Raw genomic sequence first — 18,121 nt, 5'->3', positions numbered from 1 at the left:
AAGGGTTGTACAGGGTCAGGTACTCTGGTTAGAGCACTCTAATAGTAACTAAAACGTCAAATGGTTGTACATGGTCAGGTACTCTGGTTAGAGCACTCTAATAGTAACTAAAAGGTCAAATGGTTGTACAGGGTCAGGTACTCTGGTTAGAGCACTCTAATAGTAACTAAAAGGTCAAATGGTTGTACAGGGTCAGGTACTCTGGTTAGAGCACTCTAATAGTAACTAAAATGTCAAAGGGTTGTACAGGGTCAGGTACTCTGGTTAGAGCACTCTAATAGTAACTAAAAGGTCAAAGGGTTGTACAGGGTCAGGTCAGGTACTCTGGTTAGAGCACTCTAATAGTAACTAAAAGGTCAAATGGTTGTACAGGGTCAGGTACTCTGGTTAGAGCACTCTAATAGTAACTAAAAGGTCAAATGGTTGTACAGGGTCAAGTACTCTGGTTAGAGCACTCTAATAGTAACTAAAAGGTCAAAGGGTTGTACAGGGTCAGGTACTCTGGTTAGAGCACTCTAATAGTAACTAAAATGTCAAAGGGTTGTACAGGGTCAGGTACTCTGGTTAGAGCACTCTAATAGTAACTAAAAGGTCAAATGGTTGTACAGGGTCAGGTACTCTGGTTAGAGCACTCTAATAGTAACTAAAAGGTCAAATGGTTGTACAGGGTCAGGTACTCTGGTTAGAGCACTCTAATAGTAACTAAAAGGTCAAAGGGTTGTACAGGGTCAGGTACTCTGGTTAGAGCACTCTAATAGTAACTAAAAGGTCAAAGGGTTGTACAGGGTCAGGTACTCTGGTTAGAGCACTCTAATAGTAACTAAAATGACCTTTTATGGCCAACGACCAACAAAAACTGGACCTTTTACTACAAAACAAAAAATAAATACCAGGGTTTTCTCACTGCAAAGGAAAAGAAAGAAAACATTATTCTCCCTCTCTCTCACTTACTGTATCTGTTCTTTATCTTATTCCTCTCGTTTTTTTTATTTCAATTTGTCTCTACTACTCCCCCCCCCTCCCCCCCTGACAAAGCCTACTCTCTGTTCCCTGAAGGGTCAGTAGCGACTATGGCTCTGGGAGAGGAGAGGCGAGGAGGGTGCCAGACTCAAGACCTTGAACAAGGCAACATTTCATTCAAAGAAAGAAAACATTATTCTCCCTCTCTCACTTACTGTATCTGTTCTTTATCTTATTCCTCTCGTGTTTTTCTATTTCAATTTGTCTCTACTACTCCCCCCCCCTCCCCCCTGACAAAGCCTACTCTCTGTTCCCTGAAGGGTCAGTAGCGACTATGGCTCTGGGAGAGGAGAGGCGAGGCGAGGAGGGTGCCAGACTCAAGACCTTGAACAAAAGCAACATTTCATTCGTCCCTCCTTGTTTCAACAGCAACGGCTCCAAGATCTTAGTCAGCCTGCTACAACCACACCGCCCGCAGGGCCCACTTACTAAAGCAGGTCAATATATTGTCCACTAAAACACAAACCCTCTCATGGAAATACAGAAAGAAAATGCGATTGGCCTTGTATATCCCACGAACATTAAAATGTGTGCTGTAAACCCATGGGTTTTCCCATAGTGAAAACACAAGCAGGTCAGGACCAAGATGACCCTGACTGTCTACTCAAATTACTTCGAGAGAGGCAGGCTGTGGCCACATGGAAATCCCCTCTCAGACTATGCATGACGCACATGAAGTAACATGCTAATCTTTATTCATTTTCACTCTTGCATACAATGAGGCACTTTTAGTGTCCATCCTAGTGGGCTTTGTAGAGATGTTTACAATGAAAGATAAACAAGTGAGACAAATGGACCACAACCCGTGGTTTCACTAGTTTAGCTAGGTAGGAAGCCTTTGCCAACAAGTTACATTGTTAAAAGGTAAATGTTAAATAGGCTGCATAATTTATATAGCTTTTACCCAAACGCACTTCACACCTTATGCCTCACATTCCCCCATTGACTCACTCTCTTGAACCAGGAACGTTCAGATTAACAGACAACCACTCTAGCTCCTGAGCCACTGCCCCTGTTTGTAATATAGCCTGTTGTCATTGAGCTCAGTGTTAGGCCTATTATCATATAATCAGTTCAACTCTAAATGAAAAGGTGAAATGAAAAGATGGCATCATGTTACAACAAGTCCCGTCACAGAACAGTGGGTGATGTGGGACACGGCTCAACACAACAAGGTCAACCGGATTGCAGGACTTGACAAATACAAGTCATGTCATGAATTGAATTACCGACTCTGACCTGTTGCTTACAACAAGACCAGTTTAAAGATGGCGGAAGTCATGCACAGCACACCACAGTGAGAATAATAAAAAATTTAAAAACTTAAAATAATGTAGAAGCATCTAATATGCTTATGTTGTAAAATCTCACAACAAGCAAAGGAGTTCCTCAAGTGCCACTTTCAGCAGAACCTGCACAGCCAACTCAGGCAGTTAAGTTGGCCGTTGAACTTAGTTCTATGCTGCTCTACATCTAGATGGCGCCGTTCTCCTGTGTGCAATCTAGACAAACTCCAGAGTCCTGCACCCCAATCAAACGGTCAGGTCTGAAAAAGAGCGCGAAAAGGAAACGTTGGGAAATTGTATATGTAGTACTGGCAACGCCTGGTCGTATTAACATCTCCTAGTTGTCCTGAAAAGTGTTGCTTAATAGTGATCAATAAGATAGGCTTCTTAAAATTCCAAACCTGTCCTCTAACGAGGGTATAGAGGAGGAGGAGGAGGAGGAGGAGGAGGAGGAGGAGGAGGAGGAGGAGGAGGGGGCCTATTGGAATGGAACGTAGTCGTAGTCTCCAGCTGGCTCAGGCTCAGGTCATGTCATCAGGGGGGCTGTTTACTGGGCTATGCCAGCCTACCCGGCGTACCAGTGCCAGCCACTTAGGAGATGTGTTGGCTGGTCACACTGCCAGGCAGCTAACCCTCCATTCATAACATGAGAAAAACCAACCATGTTCTCATGGCTCAAAGGCCTGAGACATACTCCGAATACTCAGGCCCACGCATGCATGCATGCATACATATACGCTATCTCTCTCTCTCTCACACACACACACACAAACACAAGTGTGTACAAAAAAACAACAACAATGTAACCGAATGTCCCCAGCATGAGGGCGGCGCTCAGTTCAGTGCATTCATGAGTGTGAACAGAAGGTTGAAGGAAAGTGTAAAACAACACAATGCCACTCAGAGGCTTTTCCCTTTAGAAAGGGTTTACTACTCCGCTCTAAGTCACAAGGGTTCCCTTGCGGTTTTGTTTTCATGATTCCGTTAACTCAACAGAAGAAGAAGAGCAATAAGTAACAATAACCTCTAGCCTAGTTATCCATCAAAGGACATCTATTAACGTCACACACTAACACATTTGCTTCATACATAGACACTGGAATTATAAGAAATCTAAAATATTATCTAGGCTAAACAAATTTTCACAATAAAGAAGTAATAGAATACAGTCAAAAATGATGTCCCAATCAAGCTTTTTTACTCATTTAATATCGAGTATCTGCTGATACAGAGTGCCGATATTTTCATAGATAATACAGCTGCACACTTCAAGTCCATGTAAGAGAGTAAATGTAGGTAGGACCTCATAAAATCTGTTTTATTCTTCCAGTTAAGTTTTTTCCACGTTATTTCAGCCACAGTATTTCAGTCCAGTGTTATTTGCTGATGGGAGTAGGTAGTAGCTACAACTACATGTCTGTCAGGCTGCGTCTCTCACTCAGTCCGTCTTAACATTAATGGTGACGCTCTGCTTCCAGTTAAAGCCTACTTGGTCCTCTGTTCTAACTTTTCTCTGTTCCATCTTTTATCTGTTCTAACTTTAAAAAATGTCCCCCCCTTTGGCTTCATCATCTCATAATAAACCACATGCATTATTGGCAGACAATGAAGTTCAAGTTCAAGTTCAAGTTCTTTAATAGTTGTCATACAGAAGTACAGAATACTTTCATACAAAATGCTTCTTACTGTTACGCTCCAGAGACTGTGCTAGACAAGATAGTATCAAATAACATAATAACATAATATAGCATGAATTTAGAAGAAGAAAATGAGGTCACAGTTGTTCGGTATAGACATATGTACAATGTTCTGAGTTACCATATAATATACAATACACAACTATGCAGTGTACTAATGTACAGTACTATCTAGTGCAAAGCAGAAATGGGATGAGGTACAATTTTAGGTACAATTTACAGTAAGGTGTACGAGTTGTAGTGCAATCCTTCATCCATAAATATAAAGTGTGGGGAGTGGGTGCTACAGTGTGTTTGTTTAAAGTGGGTGTGTGCTATAAAGTGTGTGTAGTGGGTGCTACAGTGTGTTTGTTTAAAGTGAGTGTGTGCGTGTGGATGTGTGTGCTATGTGTGTTTGGTGGTTGTTGTTGTGTAGTGTTCATTCATTGTTCGTTTAGCAGCCTGATGGCCTGGGGATAGAAGCTACTTCTGAGTCTTTCTGTGCTCGCCTTGAGACTCCTGTATCGCTTGCCTGACGGCAGCAGTTCAAAGAGGCAGTTGTTCGGGTGGCTCGAGTCCTTAATAATTCTCTTAGCCTTCCCCTTGCAACGCTTGTAGTAAATGTTCTGGAGGGTGGGGAGCCCCCCTCCGATTGTGCGTTCGGCTGAACGTGTCACTCTTTGTAGTCTGCTTTGGTCTTTTGCAGTGCTATTCCCAAACCAGGAGGTGATGTTGCCGGTCAAGATGCTCTCTATTGTACATGAGTAGAAGTTCTTAAGGATCTTCTGGCTGACTTGGAACTTCCTTAGGCGCCTGAGGAAGTAGAGGCGTTGTCGTGCCTTCTTCACCACACTGTTAATGTGTATGGTCCATTTCAAGTCCTCGGATATTTGGGCTCCGAGGTACTTGAAGCTGTTGACTCTCTCAACCGGTGCCCCGTCGATGCTGAGGGGGCTGTAGTCCTTGACCCCCGACCTCCTGAAGTCCACAATCATCTCCTTTGTTTTGCTGACGTTCAGGGAGAGGCTGTTTTCCTGGCACCATCCCGCCAGGACCTTGACCTCTTCCAGGTAGGCCCTCTCGTCGTTGGCAGAGATCAGGCCCACCACCACTGTGTCGTCAGCAAATTTGACGATTGTATTGCTACTCCGCTGAGCCACACAGTCGTGTGTGTACAGGGAGTAGAGGAGGGGACTCAGAACACAGCCCTGGGGGGCCCCTATGTTGAGGGTGATGGATGAGGAGGTGCAGTTGCCTGCTCTCACCACCTGGGGTCTGCCAGTCAGGAAGTCCAAGACCCACTGGCAGAGGTCATAGCCCAAGCCCAGGTCCCTGAGCTTGGCTATGAGTATGGAGGGGACTATGGTATTGAATGCCGAGCTGTAGTCGATGAATAGCATTCTCACATAGTTCCCCTGCCTCTTGTCCAGGTGTGATGCTGCTGTGTGCAGCACATGGGATATGGCGTCCTCCGTGGACCTGTTGGGGCGGTATGCAAATTGCAGGGGGTCCATGTTGATGGGGAGGGAGGAGCAGATGTAGCCCTTTACTAGCTTCTCAAAGCACTTCATGGCTATGGAGGTGAGAGCTACAGGGCGGTAGTCGTTGAGGCAAGCAGGCTTGGATTTTTTGGGTACAGGGATAATAGTGGACTTCTTCAGGCAGGTGGGGATGACAGCCTGTTCTAAGGACAGGTTAAATATGTCAGTGAATACTGGGGCCAGTTGGTCGGCACAGACTTTTAGGACGCGGCCGGGGATGCCGTCCGGACCTGCTGCCTTCCTGATATTCACTTTTTTAAAGGTCCGCCTCACCTCATGCTCTGTTACCCTGAACACTGCGCCTCCATCAGCAGCCGACCCCCCCCCCCCCATTGCCGAGGCTTGTGAGCTGGTGTTGTTATTACCAGCATCAAACCTCGCATAGAAGGTATTGAGGTCGTTTGCTAAGGAGATGTCACTGTTCAGTTTGAGGGAGGCGCCTTTGTAGTCTGTCATCGTTTTGAGCCCCTGCCACATAGCTCTAGAGTCAGCTTGTTCAAACTGGAGTTCAATTTTATCCCTGTAGCGTCGTTTGGCCTCTGTCACTGTCCTCCTTACGTTGTGTTGCGCCACCTTGTGGTCGTTCATGTTGCCTGCCACTAGGCCGTCATTGTATGCTTTGGTGCGCTCTCTCAGAGCTTCACGGACGGATTTGTCTACCCAGGGTTTTTGATTTGGGTAAACTTTCATTTTGGTAGTGGGGATTGTTTCTTTCACCCTAGTACAGACATAGTCCAGCACTGTCTCCGTAACAGTACACATAATGTACACAAACAGTTGATTCAGTGCTTCTCCACTCTGTTTCTCCCTTTTCGACTCTCTGCAAGACCTCATTCTATCACCTAAAAAATATATCAAAACTCCGTCCCATTCTAACCCCGTCAGATGCAGAGAAGCTTGTCCATGCCTTTATCTCCTCAAGACTGGACTACTGTAACAGACTCTTCATCGGGATTCCTGGCAAGAGCATCCAAAAGCTGCAATACATCCAGAACAGCGCTGCCAGGATCCTGATGAGTCCGTAAACACGATCACATAACCCCCATCCTCCACTCACTACACTGGCTCCCCGTCTCATCCCGGATCAACTACAAAATCCTGACGATCACCCATAACTGCATAAACGGACACGCACCCCTCTACCTTCAGGAACTCATCACTCCACAATCCTTCACCCGCACCCTCAGATCCGCAGGTAGCCTGCTCCTTCAGGTCCCCAATACCCGGCTCTGCACCATGGGTGACCGAGCCTTCTGCATGGCTGCACCACGCCTGTGGAACAGCCTCCCCATCCAGCTGAGGGCACCACAGAGCCTGGACTCTTTTAAAACAGGCCTGAAAACCTACCTATTCAAAAAGGCCTTTGACTGTTAGCTTTTTATTTTTATTTTCTTGCGCTGTTGTTTTTAAATAGTCTGTTTATACTATGTTTTTAATTAACTATGTTCTATTTTTATCTTACTTTTATTCTGTATTTTATTTTATTTGTTTTACTAATAACTATTTTATTTTTTATTTTTTAACTATGTTCTAACGCTGTAGTGTAGCACTTTGGGATCCCAGTGAACAAAAAGTGCATTACAAATCCAATCTATTATTATTGTGTGTGTGCGTGTGCGTTGTTTTACATCATCTAAACAACCACTCACCCGTCGTAACTGCCGCTGTAAGTGTAGTAATGTGCAAGATGCTCTTGTGGAGATTATGCTGGTCTATGCGTCTGGTTTCGGCGATCAGAAGTGCCTACAAACGAGCACTCCAAAGTGGGAGAGTTTTCCAACAACAACGGATGATTCCCTACGACCCAACCCTAAACCACCTGCTGGGTGTGGAGGCGCCGGCCTACACAGACCTCTGACACGGTACAGCAGGGGTGCCCAACCTTTTTTGAACCAAGATCTACTTTTTAATTTGCCACCTAGCCGAGAGCTACCAGCCCAAATATGTCCTACTCTCGGCTAAGATAAGATATTCCTTTATTGATCCCCTTGGGGAAATTCAGGCATAATAGCAGCATGGGAGAAGGGGGGGGGGGGGTACAGGTAGTAAAAACAACACAAGCAGTGTAAACAAATAGGTCAATATAATTTACTATCTAACTAACTGAAAAATATATTCAGTGTCATAAGGTGCATAAGGCTAGTATTAGTAGTAATAGTATTACCCATTCAATATGCACATGACAGAAAATATTATATGGCATATAATATTTTCTGTCATGTGCATATTGAATGGGTATATAATATAATATGCTATTTTATATATAATTGTAACAGTAGTGTAGGAATTACAAGAATGACAAGACTGTAACTGTAACTTCTCACGTTTATTTCACACTCTGCATACACACTGACAACACACACACACTCAGTTCAATGGGCATGAGAAAACATGTGTTTACATTGCCAAAGCAAAAGTGGAACAATACAATCAAAACAAAAATATATGTACAATTAAAAGGGAATAGGAATGATGTGTAAACAGAGCTGTCACATTGCAAAATGGAATACAATCAAAAAACAATTCCACAAAAAGGTCTGTCAACAGTCACTGATAGTTCTCCTTTATCTTGTTTTTTTTTTTTTATTAAATGTCTCTACCTTAGTGAGAACGCTGGCACTGGGAAGAGGTAGCTAGTTTTTCAAAGTCTGGGTTGTAGGAGCTGGTTGCAAGCCTCAGGCAGTCCACAAGATGGTCATCTGTCAATGTGGTTCTGTACTTGGACTTGATGATCTTCATGTGAGAGAAAGCAGACTCACACAGGTAGGTTGATCCAAAAAATGCTGTTAAGTTCATGGCACATCTCCTGAGGTTGGGGTACTTCTCAGGCAGCAGTAGCTCCCAGAACTCTGCCTTCATCCCTTGTGTTGCCCTGGCTTTAATCTCAATGTCAGTTTGAAGTGTGAGGATCTCGTTCTCCACAGCATGGCTGTCCAGACTAAACAGTGTGGCCACTTTGGATGTGATGTAATCCACATCTACAGTTCCAAATGGAAAACACATGTAGCTTGCAACAGGTTCAAGTATTGAAAAGTCTGAAGCGCTTATCAAACTCTGACAAGATGCTTTGAACTTGCTCCTCATAATGTGTGCAATCAAACTGTGCGGTGTCCTCACCCTGACGTTGAAGTTCTGCTTGCATGTGAGGAAAGTTGCATAGGTCACTGCGTTGCAGCATTCTTGCCCACATGGTGAGCTTGCTTTTAAAAGCATTCACTTGTGCATCGTTGTATAATGCCACTCCAAATTACCCTTTTTCGGCACAGCCACGGTTTGTTTGCAAATCAGACACTGATTTTGCGTTGAAATAAACAAAAAAGTAAGCCTCCTCCCACTCTTCATGGAAATTATATGTTTTTGGTCTTTTGGCTGCTCCGGTTCTGCTTGCGGCGCTGACGCTGGTGCTATCCGGCAGCTCGTCGGAGGCGGCGTTGGAGCTGCTCCCTGGCGGCGGCGCCGGCAGCTCGTCGGAGGCGGCATTGGAGCTGCTCCCTGGCGGCGGCAGCTCGTCGGAGGCGGCGTTGGAGCTGCTCCCTGGCGGCGGCAGCTCGTCGGAGGGTCCTGGCTCTGGCGGCAGTGAAGTCTTGCTTGCGTTGTTGAAAAGTAGCGTCCTCTGAATGAACCTCTTTTTAGCTGGTGGTGTTCCATTAATCTTGCAATTTCGAGTGACTCAAGGCTGGTCTAAGAGCCATGTTTATACTGTACCTGCCAGGTGATGGGCCCGACCCCCACTCATGCCACTCCATGAAAACAAAGGCATCAATTTGCATCCCTATGGGTGAAGCTCGCTGTCCGGAATGTACGGAATGTAGACGGTATCGATTGGCTCAGGCTGCCTGACTGCCTGTTATACACAGGACTGCTCGAACGTTTGTTGTCCTCCCCTCCAAATCAAATCAAATTAAATGATTTTCCAAAATAATCTCGCGGTCTACTTGAAACCAGCGCGCGATCTACCGGTCGATCGTTCGACTGGTTGGGCACGACTGCGGTACAGCCCCTGAATGAGCAGCAGTGGTCCAACGTCCAGGCCTGTGAGAGAGCTTTCAGGAAAAGCTTGGATCCAAAACACCGCGACGAGAAATGCCCCTAGGCCTCATCCGGAGACCCTAGAAGCTGGATCCAACTCATAACATTCTTGAACGGAATATTTTTCAGAAATGGAATATCACTGTGGACACTCGCTTGGCTTCCCTCTCCTGAAATATATGTCGCTCGGGTTCTGAAAAAGTTCCTGTGAAAGAACCATTCCCCCCGAGGCACCAACACCGGCCACGGCCTGGATTGAATCGCAATTGCGGTTCCTTCGGGAGACAATGCATCCGTCAATAACATAATTTCATTTTCATTTCAACCTTTATTTAAAATCGTAAGCATCTGAGGTGTCGTGGAATATATTATCACGTCATTATGAGTCTCTGTTATTTTATCATGTCATACAGCTTGAGTTTCAGTCCGACCAGATTTACTGGTTAATGTGTGTATGTCTCTTTAAGATTACTCTATCATTCTCTCAGTCGTAACGAAGTTGCTGTTTCTACCAGCCATAGAGCCATAACCCAAGGTCATGGGAACTGTAAGATGGAGCTGTTTGCCTTCCAGGCTTAGCCATAACATAGTCGTATTATTAATTTCTCTAACCAGCCATTTTGTTTTCTTCTACGTAATTTCATGTATTCAATTGTATGTCTGACGAGGGCTCTAGGTCAGTCCCCTGTCAGACGCTAGTGGGTAAACATGTCGGTCTCTGGCGGGTGACTGGCCTGGCAGCGTGGCCACGCTGTCATGAACTTTCTTTATTAAATAAACCTTTCTATTATTATTAATAATGACTCAGAATGATTAATGTAAACGGCTCATCGTTTGTCCTTTAATAATTCCCATTACAGATGGCGACGAGATGTTTTTTTTTAACCGATGGGTGTCGAGGTCGGCCGCCAAACGGACTCTGCAGAAAGGGTGAATCCTGGAATTCCGGGGGAGCGCTGTCTCGAGGCTCCTCCGTGCGAGACACCGAGGGGAGAGAACCAGCTGCGCCGTCCGCTTGGCTGTCACCTCCGGCATGAACCTTGGGGACGCGTGATAAGGAACACTCGGTGAGCTGTTGACATTCTGATTTCTGTTTAAAACATTTTTGTTTTTAAATTTATAATTAGAGGTCTAAACTAGAACATGGTGCCGGTCAGAGCTATTTTTTAAATGTATATTACTATGTGCTCTGCAGTGGTTATTTTTTTCATTGTATTGGTGTATTAACGTCACGGTGACCAATTGCAGCCACTCTTATTGTCTGGGACCAAATACGGCCACGCCCCACTCCCAGCAAAAAGTGGGAATCTCTAGAATGGGTTTGGGGCGGCGCTGTATACGGAAGTAGCTCTCAAGGTGACGATTAGACAACACTTTTTTGTTGTCAGTAGATGGCAGCATTGGTTTAAAATTAAAGGCTGAAAATGTTGAGAACTACAACACTGCATTTCCCAAGAGCGTTAGCACAGGTCGCAGGTCACTGGGATGGGTCTATATTCTCCGACGTGATCTGAACAGCGTTAAACTATTACTGCAACCTCGGTATAGCGACCGCGAATGGCCAACTAATTATCTTAACAAAAGTGCGCTGGTAGCATTACATATGTTGTCTAAAGGGGGACATATGGTACAATTTAAGATTCTAATGATAATCGGCATATAAAGGACAAGATAAAGCATCGTTAATTTGTAAGAAACCTCAATGAAAACGGCGCAGGGTGCTATTGTTATGAAAATGTGATAGAATCCTATACAAATGTGGACGCACTTGGCCTATGTTCCGTTACTGTGCTTGGTAGACTGGCGATGGTTTTTTTCTATAGTTTCTCAATCTTGGTACGTCCCGAATGTATTAGGCAGGGATTAGGCTCGTGCCTTATAGACGGGGTGCGGGGGCCTACCACGAGTATAATAAAATATGTTGACGACGAGAAGAATTATGGGGTATTTTTTTTAATTAGGTTAATATATATTTTAGAGCGATGGGGGTCGAGTTGGCCGCGAGCCGAGGCGCTATGCGGGCAGGCTGAAATCTTGGGTTTCAGGGAAAGCGCTTTCTTCTTCTCAATACTCCCCCACACATGGGAAGGGAGTGAGGAACCGCCTGCTAGCGTCCGTTTGGCTGCCAACTACGGCTAGAATCCATGGGAGCGCGTGGGGGAGATATTCGGTGAGCTGGGCATTCTGTTTAGAAGCGGTTATTTATAAAGTAGCCATTCTGTTTAAAAGCGGTTATTTATAAAGTGGCCATTCTGTTTAAAAGCGGTTATGTATAAAGTAGCCATTCTGTTTAAAAGCGGTTTTTGTTTCCATCTATAAAGTAATTATGTGAGTGGGGTATTGAATATAGGATAATGTGTGTAACCCCCCTGTGTTTCCTTGAGTACTGGGATTTAAGGGGTATGTTCTGGCTGTACGCTGTTTACAGAGCTTTTTGTCTCCGAGTGCTCAGGAGGAACCAATTTTTGGGGGCCACATAATTTGTACATAGTATTGTTTTTTTGGGTACCTTTTTATGGTTTTCCTCTGGACACTTTAAATTAAGAGGTATGTTCCGATAATTGGCGTGAATTACATTTGCATCCGAAATAACAGGCGTGTGCAAAGTACTGTGGGTATAGTGGAAACTAAAGTGATGTTCATGCAAATAGCACTGATTCTGGAAGTATATGAGAAGGTTTAGATTCTGTGGGTTTCCTAACAGAGAGGCGGGAAGTTGGACCGTGCGTGGGATGCCAAAAGATAGGGGGACAGGGGCTTATGTCGTGTGATTAGTTTTCCACTACCTTATCTGGTCATACTGCAGTTTTTCTGAAAAGAAATAGGATAAGGGCATTGTATCCGAAATAACAGGCGTGATATCCGAAATAACAGGCGTGATATCCGAAATAACAGGCGTGATACGCTACTCCACACAGCTTTTTTCTCGAAAGTGTTCAGAGGAAACGATTTGTCTGCCACATATTTTATTGTGGGTTTTTATTTTGTCTTTTATTTTCTGTTTGGTTTTGTTTATTTTTTGTTTGTTTTTGTTTGTTTTGTGTTTACCTAGAAAATGGAAAATGTGGACAGTTTAGAGGGGCCAGAAAGGGGGGCCTGTGGGGTCATGACGGGAGAAGCTAAGAATCTGTTTTTCTGTCTTTTCTCCCACGGTGTGCCCGGGGCTGGATTTTGGGCTCGGTGTCTTTCCGTGTGCGTCACCGCCACCGGCCGTCCCGTCTCCTATCCGCTGGTCTCGCCGGCGACCATCAACTCCGGTGCGCCGGGCATTGGTATAAAGACTGTGCCTATAAGGAGGTGTTTGAGGGGGAAAAGCACAATGGCGTGCAGAGGTGCAGGACGGGACGGGCCCACAGCGCATTGGCTGGACGCACGGCGGGGAGACATCGACCTGGCTCAGGCAAAGTATAGCGCACACTCACATGCACGCACACAGATCGATAGAGATACAGGTACAGCAATATAGGCCTTCTGAAATTTGTATTAGTAGCTCCAAAGTGATCATAAAGTGTATAGGGTTTAGGTATACCTTTGAGACTGGGATTTAAATACATTTCAATATATACCCTGTTTTGAATCAACATAAAAAAAAAAGAAAAAAAAGAGAGCAGCCATAAAGGCACAAATATGGGTAATTATTTTTATTAAATGCAGGATAGAATAAAACAAGTGCATACTGTAGCACAGGCTGTGCACGCTGTTATATTACATAGAAATATTTTCCTCCGTCTGTGTAGGCACACACACACACACGTTTACATGCATGCACGCTGTGATAGGGGATAAACAATTAGCTATTTTATCTGCATCGTTTGTGTGTGTTGACATTGCCATGGGTGAATTTACGTCAGTTAGTATCTTGTTAATGACAGTAGAGCTGGACTGTTTTTGCTCATCATCACATTGTATCAGCCACCAAAATACTCATCAATATTTACATAGATTGACACTTGTGTCTGTGATCAATACATAGAACTTATCCATACTTAAGTGTCGAATGTGTTGTCGTTATACAGCACAAATACAGTAGGCCTACAGTGGGAATACATGTGGCAAACATAGTGAGTCTATAGAGAGCGGTCTATAGTGAGAGTTTAGAGGGAGATGACACTGGGTCTAAAAGGACTTATGTGCGCTATCATACAAGTAGTGTAACGTATGTTGTTTTACTTGCTACTGCTGGAGAAATTGGGCTGCTAAATGAGGATTAGAGATCAGTAACGTTTTGGTGGTGTTCGTTCAGTGATAAGTGGCTAAATAGCTAACAAAATGAATACAACGTATAGCGTGGCTAACGACACAGAATAACGTTAAAACAATTGCATGCATGATTGTTTACAATAAGCGGGTGGTCAAAGGACTGACATAACGGGTAGATTGCCTGCACACCACGGGGCACACAGGGGTTCCGCGAGATGCCTGATGGGAATGTTTCTTTAAGAACAACTATTGAACTAAACGAATAGTCTGTCTAGGGATGTCCTCATGATATAATTCGTATCAATTAGATATACTATTTGGGTTTGTTTTTATCGTTATTCTGGTTAGCAAGATCTCATTTGATTATTAATTTCATGAGCCTATAATTACCTGTCTATCACTCTCTCTATAGACTCTCTCGCCACATATTATCAAAAGGAGCAATAGCCTACATCTTCAAATCTGAAAGACAATTATTGAGTTCAAAGAGTTTATTTCGATGTATATTTGGTTTATAAACAACGTGAGATTATGACAATCACAATGATAATCTAAAAACGGTAAACATTGTAGACATCATTGTCAATATCAGAATATTGTGCACACATATTTAAGTAGTGCATTCTCAGGTGGTATTTGATTTTGGACGTGGGGACAGAATCTGTCCATCATCAGCTGACCTAGTAAAATAGACACGTCAGACCAATGGCATTAAGGCCAAGAGTTCCCAGAAGTTGCCAGCACCGAGCTGGTAAAACAACCGGTGATGCTTTTCTCTTTGTATAGTGAAGACATGCTCCCTTACTCACATTTCTTCTGAAACAGGAGCACGGGGCTGCCTTCTTTAATCCATGTATAGGCTAGATGTCTTAATCCTTCAATACTTTTTGCTGTCATTTATGACATCAGCCAGCTGCCGGTAACAGCCTCCTCAAGGGCTTATAGTTTTATTATTTTTGTCAAGACAAGTTGGCCCTTATACAAGTCAACAAAGAGGGCAGCACAATGTTTCTTCTTATCTAATGCTGAAATAATGTCATTTATAACCAAAGTGATGGCAGATGTTGTACTAAGTTTGGCTCTAAAACCAGATTTTTGAGAGCAGCCAACTTAATAAAAAGACTAAGTTATCCTCACCTGTAGCATCAATTGATTAAATTACCAGAAGGCAACACAAATTTCGCTCTGCTCGGAGATCACACAGTTTTCAACTTTAATATGAGAGAGTGGGGATATTCTTTTGTTGTCTTCAGAGGCTGGTAATTATTGGGTATAGTATCAGAGGAGGGTCATGGAAATATATTTTCATACCATTGTGGGGTTGTATTGAGCATATAGCAGCGTAATGTGTGCGCCTCTCTTTAAGAGAAGCACACATTAGCCAGTCAAAACAATATTGTTGTCAACTATGGTTGCATCCCGGTATCCTTGTCATTATGGACCGTGAGTCACATTGTTGTGGGATCCGTTTTATTTTCCTTGTAGGCAGCCATAATAGTGATTTCAGCCAATCCTCAGGGTGATGTTGTTCCAGTTCCTTCCACGTCATATGTGTGTATTAACTGTCTTGCCGAACGAAAGATCGCTCTCACTTGGTGATCGGACATTTGTTTACATGGTCTGATTACCAACTGCGCATTCCTTGTCAATTGATCAATGTGAGGAATTAAAACTATCTTCTATTCCTTATTTCAAACTTTGGCCTCAGAACAAGTTATTGCTCATAGATCCGTTTTGTTTTCCTTGTAAAGCAGCCATAGTAGTCAGCCTTGCCCGCAGAACAGTACATTTGTTCCTATAATTTGCCTGAAAGAAAGCCAATGTTGAGGGTCTCCAGAACGAACTAGGTCATCTAAAAAATGATTAGTTGATAAAAGATTTAAAATTCCTCCTTAAAACTGTGGGGCAATGGTCACTTATGCCTAGGTAGAGAACCCCACAAGCTGAGATCCTGTCATATTTATTGAAAAGGGAAAAAACTATCAAATCAATAAGGCTAGACCTAGAGTAATTTTTAAGGTTTGGTCTGGTGGGCTCAGTAATGAACTGGGAAAGCAGCACCACTCAACCAGTCAATATTAAAGTAGATTTATTGGGGAGTCAGAATCAGATTTCTTCAGCCAGGACAAGTACAGTAGGGCTCAATACACACGGTGATCGAAATGTGTTGGCTTAGCAAAGGGCGATAGAAGGAGTGGTTCAGAGGCAGGATGTTTAGCACACTGCCAGCGAGAGTGGGTTTTTATTTTTTGTCTTTTATTTTTTGTTTATTTGGTTTGTCCAGTTCTATTCATATCTGATTTGGCATAGTATGGAATTTTGCCATAACAATGACTGGATGGAGTGTATTCTGATTTATGGAGTGATAAAAAGAGATATCCAAAATCGGCTCTAATATGTCGACAAAAATGGAGCTATAATTTTGAAAATGGCTTTATCCAATGTTCAGATTTCTGTCCTGGAATTATATGCAAATTAGTGCATATTTAAGTAGATCAGGCCTCATTTGCATGTTTGAACATACAATTGTGATAAAAAAAAAAAAAAAAGTAGTGTCTTAATGTAAGTAGTCAACTGGGGAAGTTTCATTGTGATATATATTAGTTCACCTGCAGTGTCTCCCCTTTAAGTTCAGTTCAGTCTTAGACCTGTCCTCTGGTAAGGAGGTGAGAACTACAACATGTCACCCCTGAGTGACAGTGTGATTGAATGACCTTCGTCCAGCTTCAGAATAGTTTTTTTATTATTAATTCTTTATTTTTTTTCTCTCTCTTTAATCTTATTCGTATGTCACAGGAGTGCACGTGATTGTGTTCAGTTGTGTTTGAGCCATGTACTGATAACATTACAAGTTATTGCTCATATTATATTATAAATCTCCCATAACAATAAGTATCAGAAAGAACAAGATCATCTAAGAATGATTCGTTATTAAAAGATTTAGCTATGTACTGATGGTTTTTTTTTTTTTTTCTTCTTTCTTTTTTCTGTGGTCGGGTCTTGCTGAACGGTCTCTTCACTCTCCTTGCGGTCCGGGCACCCGTCTCTGACCAAGAGGAGGACGCGCAGAGGACCACTGTCTGTACCAGGCTTCTGCAGTTACAGCGGTGACACATGGACAGTACTCCGTGACCATCAGCCGAGACAAAGATCTGTGAGACGGTTTCCAGCAGACCTGTTCCATCAGGGGCATAACCGAGAACCTGACGGGGGAACCGACTACAGCTGATTACGGGGAGACAAGCTGGCCCAGCTAATCTACTGGACCAGAGCTCCACTCTGCAGCTACAGCATGGACACAGACAGTTTCTAGCAGGCCTGTTCCATCAGGGCCACAACCAAGGGCCTGAGTGGGGGGACCGACTACAGCTGGTTTCTGTGAAAGTAAGCTGTCCCAATCTGCTCCAGAACTAGGAGGCAGAGGGCCTATCGGCTAGTGAACGATGGGGCGCTAAGACCATCAACCGACAGCTGACTCCAGTCTGATAGGATCAGTGGTCCTGAGATAAAGATCTTAGAGACAGTTTCCAGCAGGTCTAAGCCATTCACCGGACAGGCTCCTTGCATCGGAGGAGAGGATCATCAGGACCGAGCCACGGCATACATGGACTGCAGAGGGGGGTGCTTGGACCAGCGACCGGGGGAGGGAGAAGAGACCGTTTCCGGGATGAGGCAAGTTTTACCCACAATGCTTAGGTTTGAACCACAATACATGCAGATATTACAGTATCGTCCTAAAAGAGGTTAGGTAATGATGTAATGAACTTTCTTTGATTCAGGTGGAGATTTTTTAATATGTTGTGCATTGTAGTAACCAGTTATCTGCAAATTGTTTTTGTTTTGTTTTGGCTATCTCCCGGAGAATGCAGTCACGTGTATTCTGTTTTCGCTATGTTATATTTCGTGAGCGCAGTCTATCTTGCAAGGTACTGCCCTGTGTTTTCTTTTGTGATTTCAATTTTTCAGCTTGGTGGTGGGAGAAGTATGGCCTTGACAAAACCAGAGGCTGGACTGTACCCTTGAGTCCTGCAACCACCGTCTGGGCATTTGCAAAGAGACGCTAATGATGGTTGCTGTTATGACAACTTCTCTTTTGCACGTGACACGGGGTCTATGCAGAGGACCTTTTGTTTTTTTAGATAATAAAAATAGTTTTTGCTGGGTTATTATAATCTGTGTTTGAATGATAATATTTTTTGTTGTCTTTATGAAATGATAATGATTGTGATTAATAATTATCAAGAGGAGGGAACTGTCGTGGAATATATTATCATGTCATTATGAGTCTGTTATTTTATCATGTCATACAGCTTGAGTTTCAGTCCGACCAGATTTACTGGTTAATGTGTGTATGTCTCTTTAAGATTAC

The 18,121-nt window shown here is 43.6% G+C and overlaps 1 protein-coding gene across 1 annotated transcript in view; it reads right to left on the bottom strand.

Annotated features, from left to right (window-relative positions):
- The window catches only part of faf1 (Fas (TNFRSF6) associated factor 1), a 184,488-nt gene that overhangs the window by 130,791 nt on the left and 35,576 nt on the right, over positions 1-18,121 (bottom strand). The gene's annotated exons all lie outside the window — the stretch shown is intronic.

Source organism: Notolepis coatsorum (genome assembly GCF_963971535.1).
Source record: "Notolepis coatsorum genome assembly, chromosome: 2".
NCBI lineage: Eukaryota > Metazoa > Chordata > Actinopteri > Aulopiformes > Paralepididae > Notolepis > Notolepis coatsorum.
The sequence above is the reverse complement of the archived record's forward strand: the minus strand, read 5'-3'. Positions and strand labels throughout refer to the sequence as shown.